At 35.3% G+C, this 19,809-nt stretch overlaps 1 pseudogene; it reads right to left on the bottom strand.

Moving 5' to 3' along the window:
• Positions 1-430: 430 nt before the first annotated feature.
• On the bottom strand, positions 431-13,702 carry LOC149008225 (ABC transporter G family member 31-like; annotated as a pseudogene).
• Positions 13,703-19,809: the final 6,107 nt, after the last annotated feature.

Raw genomic sequence — 19,809 nt, 5'->3', positions numbered from 1 at the left:
TATGTTGTGAAAATATGAAGAGGGACGTTGGGTTTGAAGATGTGAGTGAAGGGGACACCGGAGGCACGCATAAACCCTAAAAACAAGAAAGTGATGATGGAAGGTTGTGTTTTTGTTAGACATAGAGGACGGTTGAAATAGGTATTCCCCACGTCTCTGGATTTTGGATTCCAATAAAGAAGCTGATTTCTTCTCCTTTACACAATTCAAATCTAAATTCAATATTCTATTAAAAAATAAATGAAAAGAATATATATACGTTTAACAGTTAAAGAATGTTTTCCTCAGAAGAACCCAACACTAGTTCAAACAATTCTTTACTCCACATTTTGGGCTTCTGATTCTCACAACAAATGAAACCCAAAAAAATTACAATGTCCATTACCCAATAGGGACAAAAGTCAGATCAATTTTTTGTATAGGGCCTTTGACATGTACAGTGATGATTCTACAAAAATTATATCTAAAGTGAGCATGAACCATCATTATTCGTGTTCTTTTCCTTGTTCATTCACCTTCACCCTCTGACCAAAATTTTTTCCTTCTTAGCAAACCCAAATCTGTGCCGCTTCATCTTTTTTGGAAGTTAAGAACCTTGATAGACACAACATAAACACAAAAGAAGAAGATACTGAAGCCAACGAGCACTGCTACAGAAACACCAATCATTCCTGGCCCATAGCCGAGACTGACATTGATGTATTCTTTGACAGATCCCTTAAATTCAGGCTCGTTAATTATAGTCTCCACATCACCTAGCTGAGAGCTTATGATACCTCTTAAGGACCAAGCCACTGGACAAATATGGTAAAACCAAATCCACCATCCTGGAATGTTCTGTGACAAGCAGAAGGCAAGGTTAGGAGATAAATGATTTTATAGCTTTTTGTTGGTGTTTTAAATGGAACCATGAAAAGTAGAAGTAGATGGCTTATGAACAATAGATTACTTACAGGTTTTGGGACAATAAAACCTGAAAAGAGGTTCCACAATGAGTAGAATGCTGAAGAAATAACAGTTGCTAAATGCTGATTTGGTGTGAGACCGATCGCCATTATCCCATAGAATGTAAAGTAGGTAAATGTGAGGAACATGAACAGAAGGTAGAACAAAAACTTTACTGCAAAATAAATCCATGTGTTAAACCATTGTATTTTAAAACAACTTAGCTAATTTATCAGACAATTAAGTTTTGAAATATATTGACTAAATTGTATCTATTCAATTAAGATTTGTAAGGACTAGTTTCATTGAAACTCTTAATTGGCATGGAGTCTTAAACATTTTAAGTGAGCACTAGAAATAGCATATTTAAATGTTATTGAAGAAACTGGTTAACTGCCTCGTCAGCTTTTTCCTTCTTGAGAAAAAAGTTCTTCACACTTTTATGTTATTTGTGTTACTGGGAAATCTTGTCTATGAAGCAAAACATGGTAATGGAAAACAGACTAGAAAATTGATATTGTTAGCATTTTCAGTTTATACAAAAAAAGTAGTACAAGATACACTACTAAATCAGAAAACTAATTTATTATTCTGCAGCAATCAACAGAAGATAGAAAACCACTAAAGCAACCAAATGAGTGCTTCAAAAAGTTTTAGCTACTTAACAAGTCATATGAACTGAATGGTCAAATTATTCCAGCTAGATCTTACTTATGAAACAAGTGTAAGCTCACTATTAAGAACTATCTACAGCTAAGGACTATGGAAAATAAATTATAATCAGCTTCCATGGTGTAAAGTAACATAGAAAATAGGTTTTAAACAATACCTATTGTTCTTTCAAAACTGATCATGAAATATGTGATGACACCAAATATTATTGTTTGCATAGCAATGTATGGAATCTCTATCAGCCCCTGCCAACAAGAAAAAGTAATATGCTTATTAGTTTACTTAACAGGAACTGTGCTTATATAATAATCAATATTCATACCTAGGCCACTGCATAAGGAAATGGAGAGTACATTCCAGCTGCTCTCTCTCTATAGAAGACTGTCCTCTCAACAGAAATAATTGGCTGTACTGTAGAAGCATTTTTTACTCCAAGAAACAAGCATGATGCATAAAGAGCACCCATAACCATTAATAAGTTCTCTGTTGTGTCTCTACAAAACATTGAAGAGATAGTACTTGATCAGTTTCAAACTTTAGCACCATTTAGTAACAAGGAGAAACTTCATGCCTGTAGATTGTTTGATTCAATGAAAGACAACCTATGTTCCTATAGGTTCTGATCAAAGTAAGCTAGAGGAATTAAGGATAGGGCTCAAATGATTGGACAGGAGAAATTAAATGTATGCCATAATGATGCCAGGATATTTATCTACAAGGAAGTTGAAATATAGGAAGTCCTCAATGATTTTCTTGATCAAGAATTAAACCTATTGACTACCATGAATTTTGTAGATTTTGTTGTAGTTAAAAACTTAGAAAGGGCTTGGAAAACAAGCAAATATCCACTAATATATAATACACCCAAGAATCATAGTACAAAACCTGCCAAAATTGTGTGTCAGACAAAATTATGCACTTGTTCACAAATGAAAAGAACAATATGAGATGGCGGCCATAGGTGAGAATTGTTAGAATTGCACAATTTTACAACGAGAAGATGTAAAGTATAAACAAATTAAAGATGTTTCAGATTAACCTAGTGGAGAGAAATCGATCACATACGACTGTAATTCAGGGTAGCCTGAGTAAGACAGACAATAAATTGTCTCCACATTTAACCACAATGTCAGTTGAAATTTCAATACTGAGGGGGGGGGTTTCGAAGTTCACGAATATGTCATAAAATTCTGCAATGACACTAGACCATTAACCAAATGCTGTAAGGCTATTATTGGGCTAAAATTTCAAATATGGCTTTTTCACAATGGGTCCTTTGTAATTTTAACCTAAAACCTAGAAAGCATTTGATCTTAGGATAATAAGGTAAGAGTCATATTAGTTTTGGGTATTTCCATATCCAGTTTCTCTGTTAGTCTGTCCCTCCCCCTTCCCTGTCCTTCAATTCAACCACATGGATATCCAATGAGTCGTAATTTTTCTTAGTTTTATCTGTTTTATTTTCTAAATGCTCCAATAGAAAATTTCTAGTTATAATAGAAAGCTCCACAAGCTTAAACTCTCAGGGGCAAAGAAAGTTTCTTACCCCGTCTTGAATTTAATATTTTGTCCCCCAAATTCAATACTGCAAAGTAAACTTCTCAGACCTTTTGTGGTGTGCCTACGTCTCCTTCCCCTTTACTCAAGTTTAGTTCATCTTCCATATTATTTTTCAATTACTCAGTAACCAGTACTGCTTTCACACATTTTTGGTCTATGATTTTCTTCAAGTTAGACATTGCCTGCTGAAGTTATGGTTATACAGGAGATCTTTCTATCATATCCTTTAACAAATTAGAGAATTCAAGATTTAGGATTTGGTTGTTCATAAAAGTAGAGGAAGATATTTTTACTATGACACTTCCTTGTAAATGAATGAAGTGAAAAGCTTGAGATAGCATCCAAAGTTAAAGAAACTGTAGATACTTACAATTATAGAAAATAAATTGTCAATACAACATATCAATATAAACCCCAGCAGACAAATGAGAAGAAAAAAGATTACCTTTTTGAACCAACATCCCAAAATATTGAGCCCAATATTATGGCACCAAATGCAGTAAAGAATAACCGTATGGCATTGTATTGAGGACTTCTCCAATAAACAAGGTTTTGCTTCCATAAACATATCCCAAATTGAGAAATACTATCTTGAGCATGTGTAGTAGCAAAATTTAGAGGCTCAGAACCATCAGGTGGGATGCTCAAACTGTCAATTAAAGCTTCCAGTTCCCTACATTAATGAATTGATAAAATTAGATTGTAAAGTGAGAAGTATCATCCAAGAACAATAACAAGCACAAGTCAGCAATTTAGAGAAAATACAAACTATATTTTGTGTTCACAAAGAAAATTTTTATTTAGTTGGTTGTCACCTGTATTGATCAGAGTTACTGTATATGTGAGCAAAATCTTGACCCATTCTCAGTTCAGCAGCAGGTGTAGTGATCTCAAGCATCCAAGTTGCTGGATTGTAGCCACTTGGAATTGGATAAATTCCCCTAATATTCTATGCAAGGAAAGAAACATTGATCAGCTACTCATTTAGGGCAGCAGAACTTCATGGACGTTCTATCTCATTCTTCTACACTCAGAAATAGAAAAATTGAGCTCCTTACACATTTCTGTCAATCAGATACTTATAATAAGCCAGTGAAAAAACGACAATATAAGGTTTTAGTTTTCATCATGAGATTTCTTAAACTAAATCAGACTTCAGATGAGGTTTTAATTTTCATCATGAGACCTCCAATTATCTTCAAGAGTTTATCATGAGTTTGTTCTGCTCAAAGTGAACTCAGAAGACGAATATTTCCACAGAATATGATCAAACCTACAGTTCTGTCTCATGCTCAAGATGTTTCCATATAGAACTAGGAAAGCATCCTGAAGTATCTTACAGTAAATTTAAAAAGTATCTTAGTCGCAATAAATACACTGGCTGTCCTCTGCAATAATCGTCCCCTTGTTTCTAAAATTTTCCTTCAAGTACTTGGTCCAAAATGCTTTATAACATGGATAATAAATGCAAAGTCATAATAGATCAAGGTCGATGAAGTAAATTTCATACCACTGGTAACTAGATTCAGAGTGGTTGATGGGAGTTAAGAGAATTAAAATAGAAACCAAAATTAGTTTGATGATATCATTTATGTAGAAAATTATTTCAGTCAAGAAAACTAGTAAAACAAAAATTTTAAAATTTCAGAATTAAGTTGTACCTGAAAGTAATCAATCATAGTTTGTGAGTTCCTACCAAGCTTCCCGCCATATATAACTTGTCCCCCACGCTTCATAAGAAGTAGCTACACCATATACACAAGGATGGAAAACTCTATGAGAACTCATACAAGTAAAATTATGATTTCTTGATATTTTTGGGACATTTTTGAACATATATGCTTATACTCACCTCATCAAATGCTTCAAATATATCAATACTTGGTTGATGTATCGTGCAAACCACTGTTCGACCAGTATCAACAGTGTTACGAACGGTTCGCATCACAATGGCTGCTGCCCTAGCATCCAGTCCTGATGTGGGTTCATCCATAAAAATAATGGAAGGATTTGCAACAAGCTCAACTGCTATTGTAAGGCGTTTTCTCTGTTCAGTTGATAAGCCACTATTTCCAGGCAAACCAACCAAAGCATGCCGTAGAGTATCAAGCTCTACTAATTCCATTACTTGTTCAACAAACTCCTATAATACATGATAATAATATTTTATATCAGAGACAATAATAAGATGCTTATCTAATCACAAAGCAATATCAAGTACTGACCCATTTATCCTCTTTACTGATTTCTTTCGGAAGGCGGAGACTTGTAGAAAAAAATAATGACTCTTCTACCGTAACTTGAGGAGAATGGATATCAGATTGTTCAACATATCCTGAGATTCGGGCAAAAGTGCTTTGCTCTTTTGCGTAACCAGATATCCTAATTTCCCCTTCTATATGCCCACCAGTCTTTCTACCAGCAAGCACATCCATTAGAGTAGTTTTTCCTGCTCCACTTGAACCAACTAGTGCAGTAAGAACACCAGGTGAGAATACTCCACTAACATCAGACAAGAGTTGTAGCTTCTTTTCTGGAATCCCCTTGGCAGTCATTTCCTGTTATCACACACAAACAAAGAATTGTTAAATGCATTCTCTTAGAAATTGAAGTGAAGCAATCATCCTAGGAAATTTTTACCTTTGGCGTGTCAACAAAGTAGTTGACGTTATGAAATGTCAATGATAATGGCTGAAATGGAAGAATCATTCCCTTCTTTGCTGCTTTATTTTGAGTAGATATGTGTATTGGGTTAGACAGTTGACTATTTACTGCACCTGTATGTAAGCATTAGGGTGAGCAAACTATTGGAGCAAAATTTCTGACTTAGATAATACAAGACAGTACATATGCGGTTGACACAAATTTTAGAGTATGTGCCCTGACCACTATCACAAGTTTGTTCCTCAGCATCAAGTGGAATGACTGTTTGCGGTTTTCTAAGAGCTGCAGTAGACAAGAAAATTATGATCATTAATGCAATGTTTAAACAGGGAGATATTACTAGTGTATGCCAAACATATAAAGGTTAACAAAGAGACAATATGATCCATAAAATACTAGGTGCTTTAAGACATACGATTAAGGTAAGTCAAAGCCAGAGTAAGCACAACATTGAAGACCAGCGCATACACCATTAAAATACCAACTCCAATCCAAACCCAGTTTGGGTTATCCGGTAAACCATGTGACTGAAGAACATAGTATCCAACAGTATTATTTCCATGCAGATATCTCTGCCAAAGAAATAGCATAAGGTCAACTACTTTAGCTGAAAATTTTATAAGAATATACGGCATTCAAAAATCAAGAGACAAATTCATGATTGAGTCTAAAGAGACATGAAAATTATGAAGCAGGAAAGGCCATTTTAAACAAAAAGGGGCAAACCTCCATCCATCTTGTAGCAGTAAATTCATTAACTGAAATTGCACGCTGTGCATATTGCAATGGTGATAACCAAAACATCCATACCCACCATGGCTTGACCATTCCTATAAACAAAACCACCAACTCATTATATAAAAGCTGATAACTCCTATTACCATTAAAACTGTCAGACAAAATAATTAGACCAACCTTTTGGTATTATATATCCACCCAGCAAAAGAACAATTAGTAAAGCTGTAGATCCAAATGTATTGGCAATGATCATATCTCTTGTAAGAGCACCTATCATTCGGAATAAGCCCAGTCCCATTTGGTGCATTGAAAATAGAAGGAGCATGAAGCAGAAAAACCTAGAGGCATTTAAAAGAGAAGATAAATACAATGAAAACTCAAGGAAATAAATAAAATTTGGTAAAGCTGTTTATAAAGAATAGTACCTCCCAGCACTAGGGGCAAACCCAACTGCAAAATATACAACACAAGACCATACAAAAGCTTCAATGATGGAATAAGGCAGACGCAGAAGCCAACTAGGAATGGACCATGCCCAAGCAGGATGAAAGAAATTATCTCTTTGCTTATAAAAGATTGGGAGTCGACTAATGGTTATGGGTAACTCGGTTAATCCATTAAACATCATATGCACCAGTCCGAAGAACAAGCAAGAAAGGTAGAGGTTCCCATTCATCACATTTGTAGGATGTATTCTTGTCCGTAGAAACATTGTGCACGTTATGATTCCAACAAATGCAACCTGAAAGTGTGTTACAGTCAGTACTTGCAAAGAATTTCTGATAAAGATACGTATGTTACATTGAAAGCTGTCACTTCCATTTACTCTGAATACGTAGATAAGGCTAAAAACAGCATGAAATGACTACTTCAATCAACCACTAACTATGTTTTAAACCGATAAGAGCCTCATGTATTCAGACAACAAACCATGCTGTTGTTACCCTCAACACAATTGAAAGTAAGACACTCATGATGAATATTTCATATCAAATGCATTATGTAGCATGTTTAGTAATTCGTAGGACCAATAAGTGGCATGTTTTTCTGTCTAGAGACTATATGCTTTATATGGTTTGAGAATTATTAATATGGACCAATCAGATAATGAACATCATGCTTGACAAGAAGGTTAATTTTGAATTTGAATCCAGGACAAGGAGTTCTAGGGTTTAATAACTCGTATTTCCATAGCTTAAGTGTCACCTAGTGATGCCTAAGAGGCATGGAGATTCTTTGGGTGAAGGCATCCTGGTGTCGCCTTGACAACTTTGCATTTTTCACAAATGAGGTTTATGTTTTGGGCAACTGAGCAAGAATATTTATATCAGCTACAGAGAACAAAGTTGGTGCCTGCATTATCTAATGTTTCTCCTTCAATAGAAGGGCAAATCATGTAAAATCATGTAAGGGATGGAAAGCAAGAAATAAAAGAGAAGACAAGGGTAGGGGGAGGGGAGATGGAAACAGAGTAGAGAGAGACCAATTCAACTGGACCAGTCTTAATTATTCTAGGAAAAAAGATAGTTTGTGAATAAATAAAGTCATGATAAAAATGAGTTTCATTTCAAGTTAATGCGGCATTTACTCGAACTGTATAAAGTTGTAAACTTCAGAAGCAGAAGATCCAAAGTAAAGCATACTTGGCATGTTCGGAAAATATAAAGAAATCTGTTCCTGCGAATTAGCAAAAGTTCACGTGCAAAACATGCTTTGAAGAGTTCCCATTTTGAAACAGCAAACTTTGTCTCGGCAAGAGCTGAAGGAACATTATTGGTTTTATCATATGGAACTCCAAGAGTGGAGTGCAAGGAACGTCCAAACTCAGAGTCCATGAATGCATCTGCAATCTTTGAACTGGGAAGAAACACATATGGTTTTGAAGAATCACCCCAATATTGTGCTTGATCCTTTCTGGAGGTAACCTGAAAACAGAGCAAATTCAAATAATGCAAGAATTGAAGTGGACATGAAACACAAGCTCCAATGACTTTTTACATAGCAATACCTCTTGAAGAAAGTCTGCGATTCCTTTACGAGGTGGAAGTTTAAAGCCTATTGATTGGAAGAACCTCACAGCTTCTGACCGAGGTCCTTGATAGACAATATGTCCTTCAGATAATAGTATCAGGTCATCGAACAAATCAAATGTCTCAGGTGCAGGCTGGAGAAGAGACATCAAGACAGTGGCTCCCATTTGGTGAACAAAGTTCCCAGTGCATTTTACAATTTGATAGGTTGTTGAGCTATCAAGACCAGTAGATATTTCATCCATGAAAAGAGTTTTTCTTGGCCCCACAATCATTTCACCTGAATTTGGAAAACAAAACTTATAAATAGATAACTCTGAAGGCCAAGTTGATAAGAAACAAAATGATGATATTGAAATTGATGTTTTCTATGACTGGAAAGACAGGAATATGGATTTTTTTTCTCTTGGCATAACAATCATTTCACCTGAATTTGAAAAAACAATGAACTAATATTATTATTCACTGGACAAAATTAGGTTTAAGTCCAAAACCTTTGATCATAGACTGAGGAAGACAAACTAGGACATCAAAATGAACGTTCTAGCCAATGTCAATGGTGGCAGTAATGCTAATAGTTAAAAGACTGTAGGAAATCACCTGAGAAGGTTCATTCATGTAGAAAGACCAATGACTGAACAGTTAGGATGAATAGTACAAAGCAAGCTGAAGCTGTCAGAAAGTTCAAGGCCAATGTATAGGGACTTATAGGAGTGGAAGTTGGATATCATGCTCTGGTTCAAATAATGCTCTACTGAGCAAAGTTCGACAAAAAGCTATTCTGACTTAATTTGACTTTTATATAGAGCCAACAAGGGCTTTTTTTAATCAAGAAGAAGAATTCAAAAGGAACAACCAGAAAGGATCATGAGTAATAATAGGGGGGAAACAAATATATTGATAGCAATTATCAAAAGGATAAGTCTGTTACCAGTGGTGACTCGCTTTCTCTGACCACCTGAAACACCTCTGAGCATATCATTACCCACTGGTGTTTCTGCACAGATGTCTAGGCCTAAAACTTTCAAGATGTAATCTGTAGAAAGACTATGTTTCCTGCCACTTACAGATGATGCCTGTGCAATTCAGTTTATTTCAGAAAAAATACAAAGACGATAAACAGTGGGCATTTTGTAGTCTTGGTTTGGAAGAACCTTCATATATGCATCGATTTTTGTAGTGGGGTGTATATTCTTTTCCTTCTCCAGTTTCTCCAGATCTTTTAAATATCCTGCAATTACCAAATATATTTATCAGTTATCATGCAACACTTTTTCAGGAAATTAACCTTAAAGGTTCAAAGCAAGATCAACTAGTAACTGAAATCCCAATATTAGTTCTTTCTCTTTCCTGTTGTCCTAAAAGGGAACTTATGGTCAACCAATTCATATTGGGGGTACGCAAAAGCATAAAAGTATTTAAAAAAAAAAGAACAAAGAAACAGGTCATACAAAACCACACAAGAGCAAAAAGCCTGACAATATTTGAGAAGCTGCAAACTAACCCACCAATGTTGGTAGATTCAATAATCAAGCAGTTACAAAATGAGAACAAGAGAGTTCAACCTGGTGTTGAGTTAATCAAGTGAAGCAATTGGTGTTTTTCTACCTTCATTTCTTAAAATCTTATGGCACCATTTCGTAGAAAATTACAAGATACAAACCTGCAAATTTTTGGCCAGCACCTTGACATCTTGCAGCAAAATCTAGTGTCTCCCTTACTGTTAGCTCAGCTATATGAGTATCTGTTTGACTAATGTATGCAGAAGTCCTCTGCACGCAGAACTCATCAAGCTCATGTCCATTGTATGTAATTTTCCCAGTTTTCTGAAACCAAAAAGCTGAATCAATATAAAAATTACAGAAAAATAGGCAGAAAGTCCTGATGATTTTCTTGTTCTTTCAGATTGTGATTGAAGACATTCCCTATTTTAATCAGAACATGCAAAGCGAAGACTGATATAAAAAAAAACAATAAACCCTCCTTTAATGATCAAAGCAGAATAAACTACGTTAGGGGCTTAAATTACATACGAAAGGGAAGGATATATACCCTTTTCCAACCCTACCAATTAATTAACAATGTTATTGTTCAGGGTTCAAAGCAGTGGAGGTTCCTGGCATTGATTCTAAGACAAGATTGTTGCCTGAAACATCTAGATTGTGGAAAAATTGCTCAAAACTAGCTACTAAGTAACAAAACTCAACCACAAATGAAGGTTGTGTATAGATTTTCAACACAGACTTGTACTACTGTCCCTCATAATCCTTGTATTTCACTACATAACTCCAGAGCAACCATTGTCCCTATTGCTAACTTCACAGACCTGAAACCACCAGTGTGCATTTGCTAACACATACATTTGACATGTTAAAAAGTGTTCCATTTTCAATTATCAAAGTAATTTTTTTCTCTAAATTGAAACAAATTGAAAAAAATAAGAATATATATATATACATAAAAATAGCCAAAATTAAGCTTACAAATTTGTAGGCTCTCACATGAACTTCTATTATATTTTTGACTAATTCAAATATGTAGATCTCAAATGAATCGTATTGTATTTAATGATCATCGACGCATATTCCCTCTTACAGTATTAAACTCACTCCTTTTCCTTTCAACTAAAATTAAAAAACTTAGTTTCCCATCATATATCATGTAGAGAGAATCTCTTCAAAATATGGAATCTTTTGAAAATATGGAATCTCTTCAAATGTGATCCTTTGATTGAATGGGAGAAAATATTGAAGTATTTTCAACTTTGTAGAATAGATGTTGGAAACTGAGGATAGTATTTCTTTTTTCTTTTTTTTTTTTTTTTTGGGGGGGGTGGTGGTGGAAAACAACCTAAGGATAATATCCACTCTTTACAAAGTCTAATGCACCAAATCATCTATACTTAAAGGAAATGTCATCATATTTATTATTATTATTATTATTTCTCATTTGAGGCTCATCAAGGTCAGTGTATGTGTGTATCGACTAAATCCCCAAGGAAAAATTTACATAATTAATATAGATGGGGCTTCGTTCTTGATCGCGAGAGGATCGAACTCAAAAAGAGAACCCGTGCCAAAGCTTCGCACAAAGGCCAAAGCAAAATCCAAAGGAACAGGCAATCATCATATGCTAATTAGTAGAAGAATAGATGATTTTTTTTTTCCTTTTTTTTTTTTTGAAACACATAACGAATTCAAGGAGTAGGGAAGTACAGCTTGGGATAACTAAGGTATATGTCAAAAGAAATACTTATTCGAAAGTAACTATTTAGTAATATGAGACCCACTAGCAAGGGAGCTAGCGAGTGCTTACAAGGTCATCAATGACGAAAATTTAGTTTCATATCAAATTTATAATTTTTTTTGTCACACGAAATGATATTACAATTTCATATATTCGTATGTCAAGGCATAGGATCATTGTAGCCATGCAACACTCCTTTCCCCTACTCTAACATGTCTGAGTGTCTTAATAATTTATTAAAAAAAGAATATGACAATTATTAAAATAAAAATAGTTAGTATAGAATGAAGATCAATATCTTAAGAAATTTTCATCATAGAATGTGCATTATTAAAGAGACTTTAAATGATTTATTTTTGTTTGGCTGTAACCACAAGTTACAAGGCCATACATAAAGGTACTTGAATTTATAATAACATTTATTTTTATTTTTTATTTTTTAAGAGATAGAAATGTACAAACCTTTAATTTTGGGTCAAGTTTTCCCGCCAGAGATAAAAGTAAGGTGGATTTTCCTGAGCTGGGTGGTCCCAAAAGTAGGGTCATCCTACAAATCAGAAGAGAAGAAAACAAATTAAATGAAACTCCATTGATGATTGGTCATGATTAAGCAAAACACCTCCTACTAAGAAACTAAGAAAATTTTCATGGTAAGTCACAAACTAAAATTATATTTTACAAAAAAAAACCTTAAAAAGGGAAGAAGAAGAAGGAAACTCTATTTACTTTACCTTTCTGGTTTCACGACGCCACTGATGTTATCCAAGATCTTAAGTGAATGCTTTTTGGGGTGAAAGATCTTCAAACTGCTTAAAATTTTCTGCATTTAGAAAACCATTCTTCCTTTGAGATTCTATGAAAAAAAATAAATGGAATAAACTAAAACTGTAAAACTATAATTGTTTTACCTCTATTACATCTCTGTAATAATTCAACAATGTAGGCAATGATCTACTGCCTATTTGAACATCAGCTGTGATGCAAAGATTCTCAAACCTCACTTCCACACTTGGAACCATCAATCCTGCACTGTAATTTTTCAACAACCTTCATTAATATTCTTTTTTCCTTCTCAAGAAATTAACCAGATAGATTGATCTTAAACATTAATTTCTTCTATAGGGAGCTTATACCATTATGTTTTTATTTAGATTATGAACTTTTGATTAAATACTGCTCTTAGTAATTCTGTAATTATATCAGAGAAGGCTTCCTCCATACCACACCATGATAACCCAAAGCCCATAATGAAAGCCCATGAAAAATTGGACTAAGGCCCAATTAGGGCTTGGTTATGAAGGCCCAAAAACGCGTTATTCAATTCCGTTACCAAACCTGATTCCCATGAAGTTGGAAATCACGTAACGTAATAACTAGTAATGCGATTTTGGATCCTCGAGAACTGGTCCAGTCTCTTCTCTTAGGGTAGAGAGATTGAAGAGCTAGATTCTTGAAGTACGAACACGAAAACCAGAAGATCAAACAACAAAAAGAGTGATTAAATCGATCGTGAATACATACTTATCAAGTCGTCTTTTGATTGCAGACAAGAGTTCACTATTATCTTGTTCGTTGGTTGCAAGAGCTTCTCGAACGAGACATTCTCGAGCTTTATGATCTAATTTACGAACATCAATCATCTCTGTCATCTTCTTCTCTTCTTCATTTGAATCTGCAAACTGATCTCGTTTCAGAATCGCGAAATGAGTACGTTTCTGAGACGGTAATCTCTCCATCGCAGCCCAAAGTAGTTCTTCTTCATCTATCTTCACAGCTTCTGCATTGGAAGGCTGAGCAAAAGCTTCTGTTGTAATTTCCAACAATTCACTCCCATTCGAAGCTGCCATTACAACTTCTACAAATCACTCTTGTCTGTATTTTTTTCTGATGGAAGTTGTGTCTCTCTATCTTCTGGGTTTTCCTTATATAATCCCAAGAAGTTCTCACCAGTTTGAATCTCCTCACGGCTCTCAACTACCACTTAAAAAGAGTCTTTTCGACTCTCAGCTGAAGCATCGATTATTACGTGATCCTTTGTGGACCCTGGTTTGGTACAAATTATGGTTTTCTGTAACAGATATTGTTTGTTTGACAGAATGGAGTTGAAAAAGAAAAGCTTTTCTCGTGAACATACAAAATTTGTTATCTGAGGGATGGAGACAGTGGAGACTATTACAGAAAATTTATGAAATCTTACTTAACAAGCTTTCCATGATAAAATCTGAGTTTGTTTAACTGGGATAGAGAAACAATCGACCATGATTTAAGAGAAATGTTAGGAAAAATAATTTTTTCCACCTCATTGGCTTACTAGGCAGGTCTACCCAGATGGAGTAAAAAGATTTCAACTGACATGGTCAATAATACAATTTCAAAACAATATCGTTTTTTTGGTTTTGAGTAGCCTTGGTTTACACTGATCACTAACGATCAGTCGCACCACAAACACGTTTGGTGAACCTCCACAACCAAACACTTTATATATAACCGTTGATCCAGATTTGAAATCTGCTCTGAACCCCCCTAGTAAGTTAAAATAGAATTTTTACACTGTCAATCACTATTACTGAAATAAAAATACCTTGTTTCAGATTAGTCAAGTTCTCTTCATGTGAATAAATGACCTAGACTCACTATCACTGTGCCAAAGCACACCATCACTGCTGACACAACATTTACATGCCATATTTATGTAAATTATAAAGGAAAAATAAGATATCATGAGAATATTTGCGTGCTATTTTTATGTAAATTATATATGGTTGGAGAATATTTGCATGCTATATTTATGTAGATTATATATACTTGGAAGATGAGGTGTCATGTAATTATATGTATTTGGATTATGAGTTGTCTTCCCACATATTTGGCTAAGATTACATCTCACCTTCCCAGCATAACTACATAAATTTGGCATGTAAGTGTTGTCTAATATATTCTTTCTTGTATATAAATTCTACTTGAGGGTCATTTACAGCAAATGTAATGAAATCATTCATAAAGATAGCGGAAACAATTTTGCCATTTCGTGATAAGGAACATGCATAGGCGTGGACGTTGTTGATGATGGCATGTAGAGAAGTGTTCAACAAGATGAAGAAACATGTTACATTTTGAATCAGTTAATACTTGCCAAATAAAATTTAATTATATAAGAAAAAAAATATTTATATTCAATCTAACGGTGAATAAACAAAATAATTCTAATTTAATGATTTTAAAGTTGTCAACGTGGAATAGGCATCCCTTATGAGATCAGGTAGAGTTGTTTCTCCTTTTATGAGTTTAGTTTGGATGATCATGTGTTCAAAATTAGTAGAGACAACATGAGTAGTTGTGGGGGAAATATATAGAAAACGAATATATAAGTTGAAAATTAAAGTATCCGAGATAGGTAGTCATACTTAATCAAGTCATATTTACTTGACAAAAAAATTGCCTTCTTAGCCAAAGAGTTAGTACAGTTGTTATTCTCCTGTGATATATAAGAGAAAGAATAAATAAAAAACCTACTTTCCAAGCCAATGATGGGTTAGTAAAGCGGTTAAAGGTCCAACTTTCCTAGGGGAGGTATTGGATTTACACCCATTCAACAGCATTAATTATATAAAAGCTCCCTTTGAAGATGTAATCGTGGTGCGCGTAAGCTAGCTCAGATGAACCTCATATCAAAAAAATATAAAAAATAAAATTATTTATTAGGTCTTGGGAGTGCACTTGTGATCAATCTAAATCAAGGGCGTGGACTCAAATTCAAGGACCCAAGGCATCAAAACAAGCTAGTTTTGCTTACGAAAGCAGATTGGAGAATTTGGTCTACATTTAATGCTGTGTGGGCTACTTTCATTAGTTCACTTCTCTTCCTTATCTTTCTTGGAGGCACAATTTTGTAATAAGCCATTCATTGTGGTTAAGTATGATGGATAAATCACATGGCATGATGGTTAGAAGACACCGGGTCTATCTTATGTTGGAAATATGTTTAAAATGTAATGTTTATTATTTTTTTATTCTTATTTAAATATATGTTTTAATTATGTCTTTTATTTTATGATTTTTATAATGGAAACTTTAGTCCCCACATTGGGCAAAAAGGAGTTGATTATGTAGTTTTTATATATAGTAAGGACCTATGTAATATATCTTTTTTTTTTTTTTTTTTTTTTGGTAGAAAACCTATGTAATATATCTATGGGATTAAGGAGTGAACCTTGTGCGACGCAAACGAAGCCTGAACCCTAGTGTGACCCAGTCATGGTTATATAGCTATGGAAGGCCAATTTTGTCATGGGTCCTAATTCAGAAAAACCCACTGCTGGGTGAAAGTGTGGAGATGCCATTAGAGAGTCACTTTCTCTTAGGAAGGTCAGCTGAATATGTATCTTCTTGTAGAGAGTTGAGCTGAATAGGTACCCTCACAAAGGGAGGTGACCTTACCCTTTCACCCACAGCCTTTGGGGCTCTATATAAACTTATTTTCAAGCTCATTTTTTACAATGACTCATTTTCGAGCTCATTTTTTACAATGAATTCTCTCTCTCTCTCTCTCTCTCTCTCTCTCTCTCTCTCTCTCTCTCTCTCTCTCTCTCTCTCTCTCTCTCTATTGTTATTCTGTTAAGCAGTGAACATAACATGATTACACCGTAACCTTTCTGGGGTGCAATCTTAAAGGTATGGGTTGACTGATCTTGGGGGTGAAGACACATTTAGTACATGTATTGCACAAATCGGGGTGTCTAATGGGAAGAAAAATAAAATTACAGAGAAATTAATATAAAAAATATGACATTTGAAAAAAAAGAAAACAAAGGATATAATAGTCAAGGGAAAGATTTGTGGCAAAAGAGGAGTCCATGCTTTTATATATTAGTATGATATTCTAATTGTTGTCTTTTTGATTGATGCAGTGCCTCCTAGTTATAACCCGAAGGCAGTTAAAGCCAGAGCCTTCGAGGGATTGGAGGCAGCTGAAGATAGGGCCATTCGGGCCAAGAAGTAGGAGACCAAACCTTCGCAACCAACCCTGAAGGTTCCACCTTCGGCCCCCAAGGAGGTATTGAAAGTTCATCTCCCCCCCTTTGAAAAGAAAAAAAATCCTTGATTGACATTGCGGAGTCTACTCACGATGATGTCGTTCAACGAAGAGGAGGCAGGATCTCGTTGATGATGTTGCCTCCAAGAAGAGGAGGGTGGAGGACACATACATAACTCCCTAGAAGCTGTCAGTCTATGACCAAGTGTCTTCCAACCTGAACAAGGCCATGGATTGGGCCCTAAAAGCTCGAATGCCAGCAGAGTGCAAGATCCTTGACTCTGCCCCCGACGAAGAGTTTATCAACTCTTCAGCGAAGTAAGTAGAATTATTCTTCAAGTATAAATTTTCTTTCTTTCCCAAATTCAATTATGGAATCTTAACCCTTCATAGTATGCTTCTGGCATGCAGGGTGATTGAGGACGTCGTCCATAGGCAGATGGAGGCGTTGTTGAGGATCAAGCGTCTTAGTGTTCAATCAAGGCGCTGCGAAGAGGAGGTGGCTGCCAAGAAAAAAGAGATTGGCTGTCTTTGTGAAGACAGTTGTAAACTCAAGAAGGCAACAGCCGAACTCGCAACATCTTCTTCAAGGGTCAGGAAGCTGGAGAAAAAAGTTACCTGATTGCAGGGGGGCTCTTTCGGAAGCAGATGCCAAGATTGATGACTTGGTTAAGGAGAGGGATGCTCTTCAAGATATGAGGATCCCTTCCATGCCTGAGCGTCTCTCTTCAGATGTCAAGAAGGAATGCATTCGGAAGTACCTCAACTCTAAGCCAGTCGGCAATCTAATGGTGAGCTATAATGCCATGGCTTACAGAGACGGGCAGAACGGCGTGTGGAAGTCAATCCTCAAATAGAACCCCTAGTTTGAGACTGACCCTCGTCATGAAGTATGTCATGCTGAGGTGTTTGAAGATATGAAGCTGGGGGTTCCCGAATGGGCATTAAAAAAGACTGATTTCCCACCAATAAACCTGAATGTTGACAGATACTTGAGCGACTCTCCTCTAGCCACCCCCGAATCAGAAGCAGTAGATGAGAATGTTGATCTCGAACTACTCCAAGACCTAGTCCCCAAAGGTTTACCCCCCCTCTGGCCATTATGTATATGAATGAAATGTTTCTTTCACTTTTGATCTTGTGATTAATAGGCTTTTCCTTGATCACCCTTCAACAATCCTTAGCACTGAAATGTTGTAGCTGTTCTTAACGACATTAGAAGAACTCATTCGGGCATAACCTAAACCTTGTTAGAAGGTCTCTTAGGGAATCCTTGAAGATTATTCTAAGTACTAGGAGGTCTTTATTTGGGTATAACCGATGCCTCTACTTGGAGAATTCTTAAGAATTCTTTTAAGCGCTATGAGGTCTCATTTGGGTATAACCGATGCCTCTGCTTAGAGAATTCCTGAGAATTCTTCCAAGTGTTAGGAGTTCTTATTTGGGTATAACCGATGCCTCTACTTAGAGAATTCCTAAGAATTCTTCTAAGTATTAGGAGGTCTCATTCGAATATAACCGATGCCTCTACTTAAGAAAATTCCTAAGAATTCTTCCAAGTGTTAGGTCTCATTCGGGTAAAACCGATACCTCTACTTAGAGAATTCCTAAGAACTCTTGCAAGTGTTAGGAGGTCTCATTCGGATATAACTGATGCCTCTACTTAGAGAATTCCTAAGAATTCTTCTAAGTGTTAGGAGGTTTCATTCGGGTATAACCGATGCCTTTATTTATAGAATTCTTGAGAATTCTTCCAAGTGTTAGGAGGTCTCATTCGGGTATAATCGATGCCTCTACTTATTGAATTTCTAAGAATTCTTCTAAGTGTTTGGAGATCTCATTCGGGTGTAACTGATGCCTCTGAGAATTCTTCTTAGAGTTAGGAGTTGGAAGGACTCTATTGGGTACAACTGAAGCCTTTTGTTCTCAAAGGATTCTGTATTATCTTTGCTGATTCTCCCATTCCTAAATTGTACATTGTATTTGATTTACCAATCTTTCTTGTAGGCTTAGAATTAGGAATTTTTCTTGAATAAATATAAGCGATATTGTAAAGTGAATACATTGACTATATGAGATTCAATTTACTCCATTTGTAACAAGAACTAAGCCACTAAGACACAATTTACTCCATTCGTACAAAAAAAAACAAGAACTAAGCCACTAAGATAAAATACAAAAAATATTGCTGAAGATGATCAGAGAAAATAGATGACCTCACTCTCAAAGGAAAAATGACAATTGCCGGTATAACGAAGTAATGGATTCCAAGTCTTATTGTGCCACATTTAATCATATATTCATTCATCAATTAGGGTTTGTTTGTTCAGCCTAACATTTTACCTGGAAACTCTTCTATAATTTTTTTTTCATTTAAAAAAAATCAACTTGTAAGATTTCACTGGTTAAAATTACGTTTTAGTAAGGAAAAATATTCTAAAAAAATCCAACATATAAAAATTTTACATTGAACACAGATATTTGTTTTTGGTAAACCACTCTTTATTCAAACGAAGAGCGGATAAAACACTGATGGAGCTAGTGGAAGAAACATTTCAGCATTTTGATGCATCTAATCCATAATGCTAACAATAACGATAAAGAATTCTTAGTTCAACATATAGATTGATTGTGAACTCCTATTTTAGAATCTTGTGACCAATATGAAGAAAATAAAAAGGGAACAAAAGGAACATACACAGACAGAAAAAACGATATGAAGACCTTATGAACATATTGCCCAATGTGTCCCTAGCCTTACAAGTTTAGGATATAAAACCATTGATAACATTACATGCAATCTTGAGTTTTCGTTGTTAGGTGACGCTACTATTTCATATATCATAGAAAAAGAAGAAGCTATTTCTGAGGAAAAACGGATGGTGTAGTGGGATTTCTTTTTTCTCTCGGTTTTGGTGTTTT

The sequence above is a fragment of the Hakea prostrata genome, chromosome 8, assembly GCF_041222555.1.
Source record: "Hakea prostrata isolate BN-2017 chromosome 8, UWA_Hpros_2, whole genome shotgun sequence".
NCBI lineage: Eukaryota > Viridiplantae > Streptophyta > Magnoliopsida > Proteales > Proteaceae > Hakea > Hakea prostrata.
Note: the sequence above shows the minus strand (reverse complement) of the source record. Positions and strands in the feature narration are given on the sequence as shown.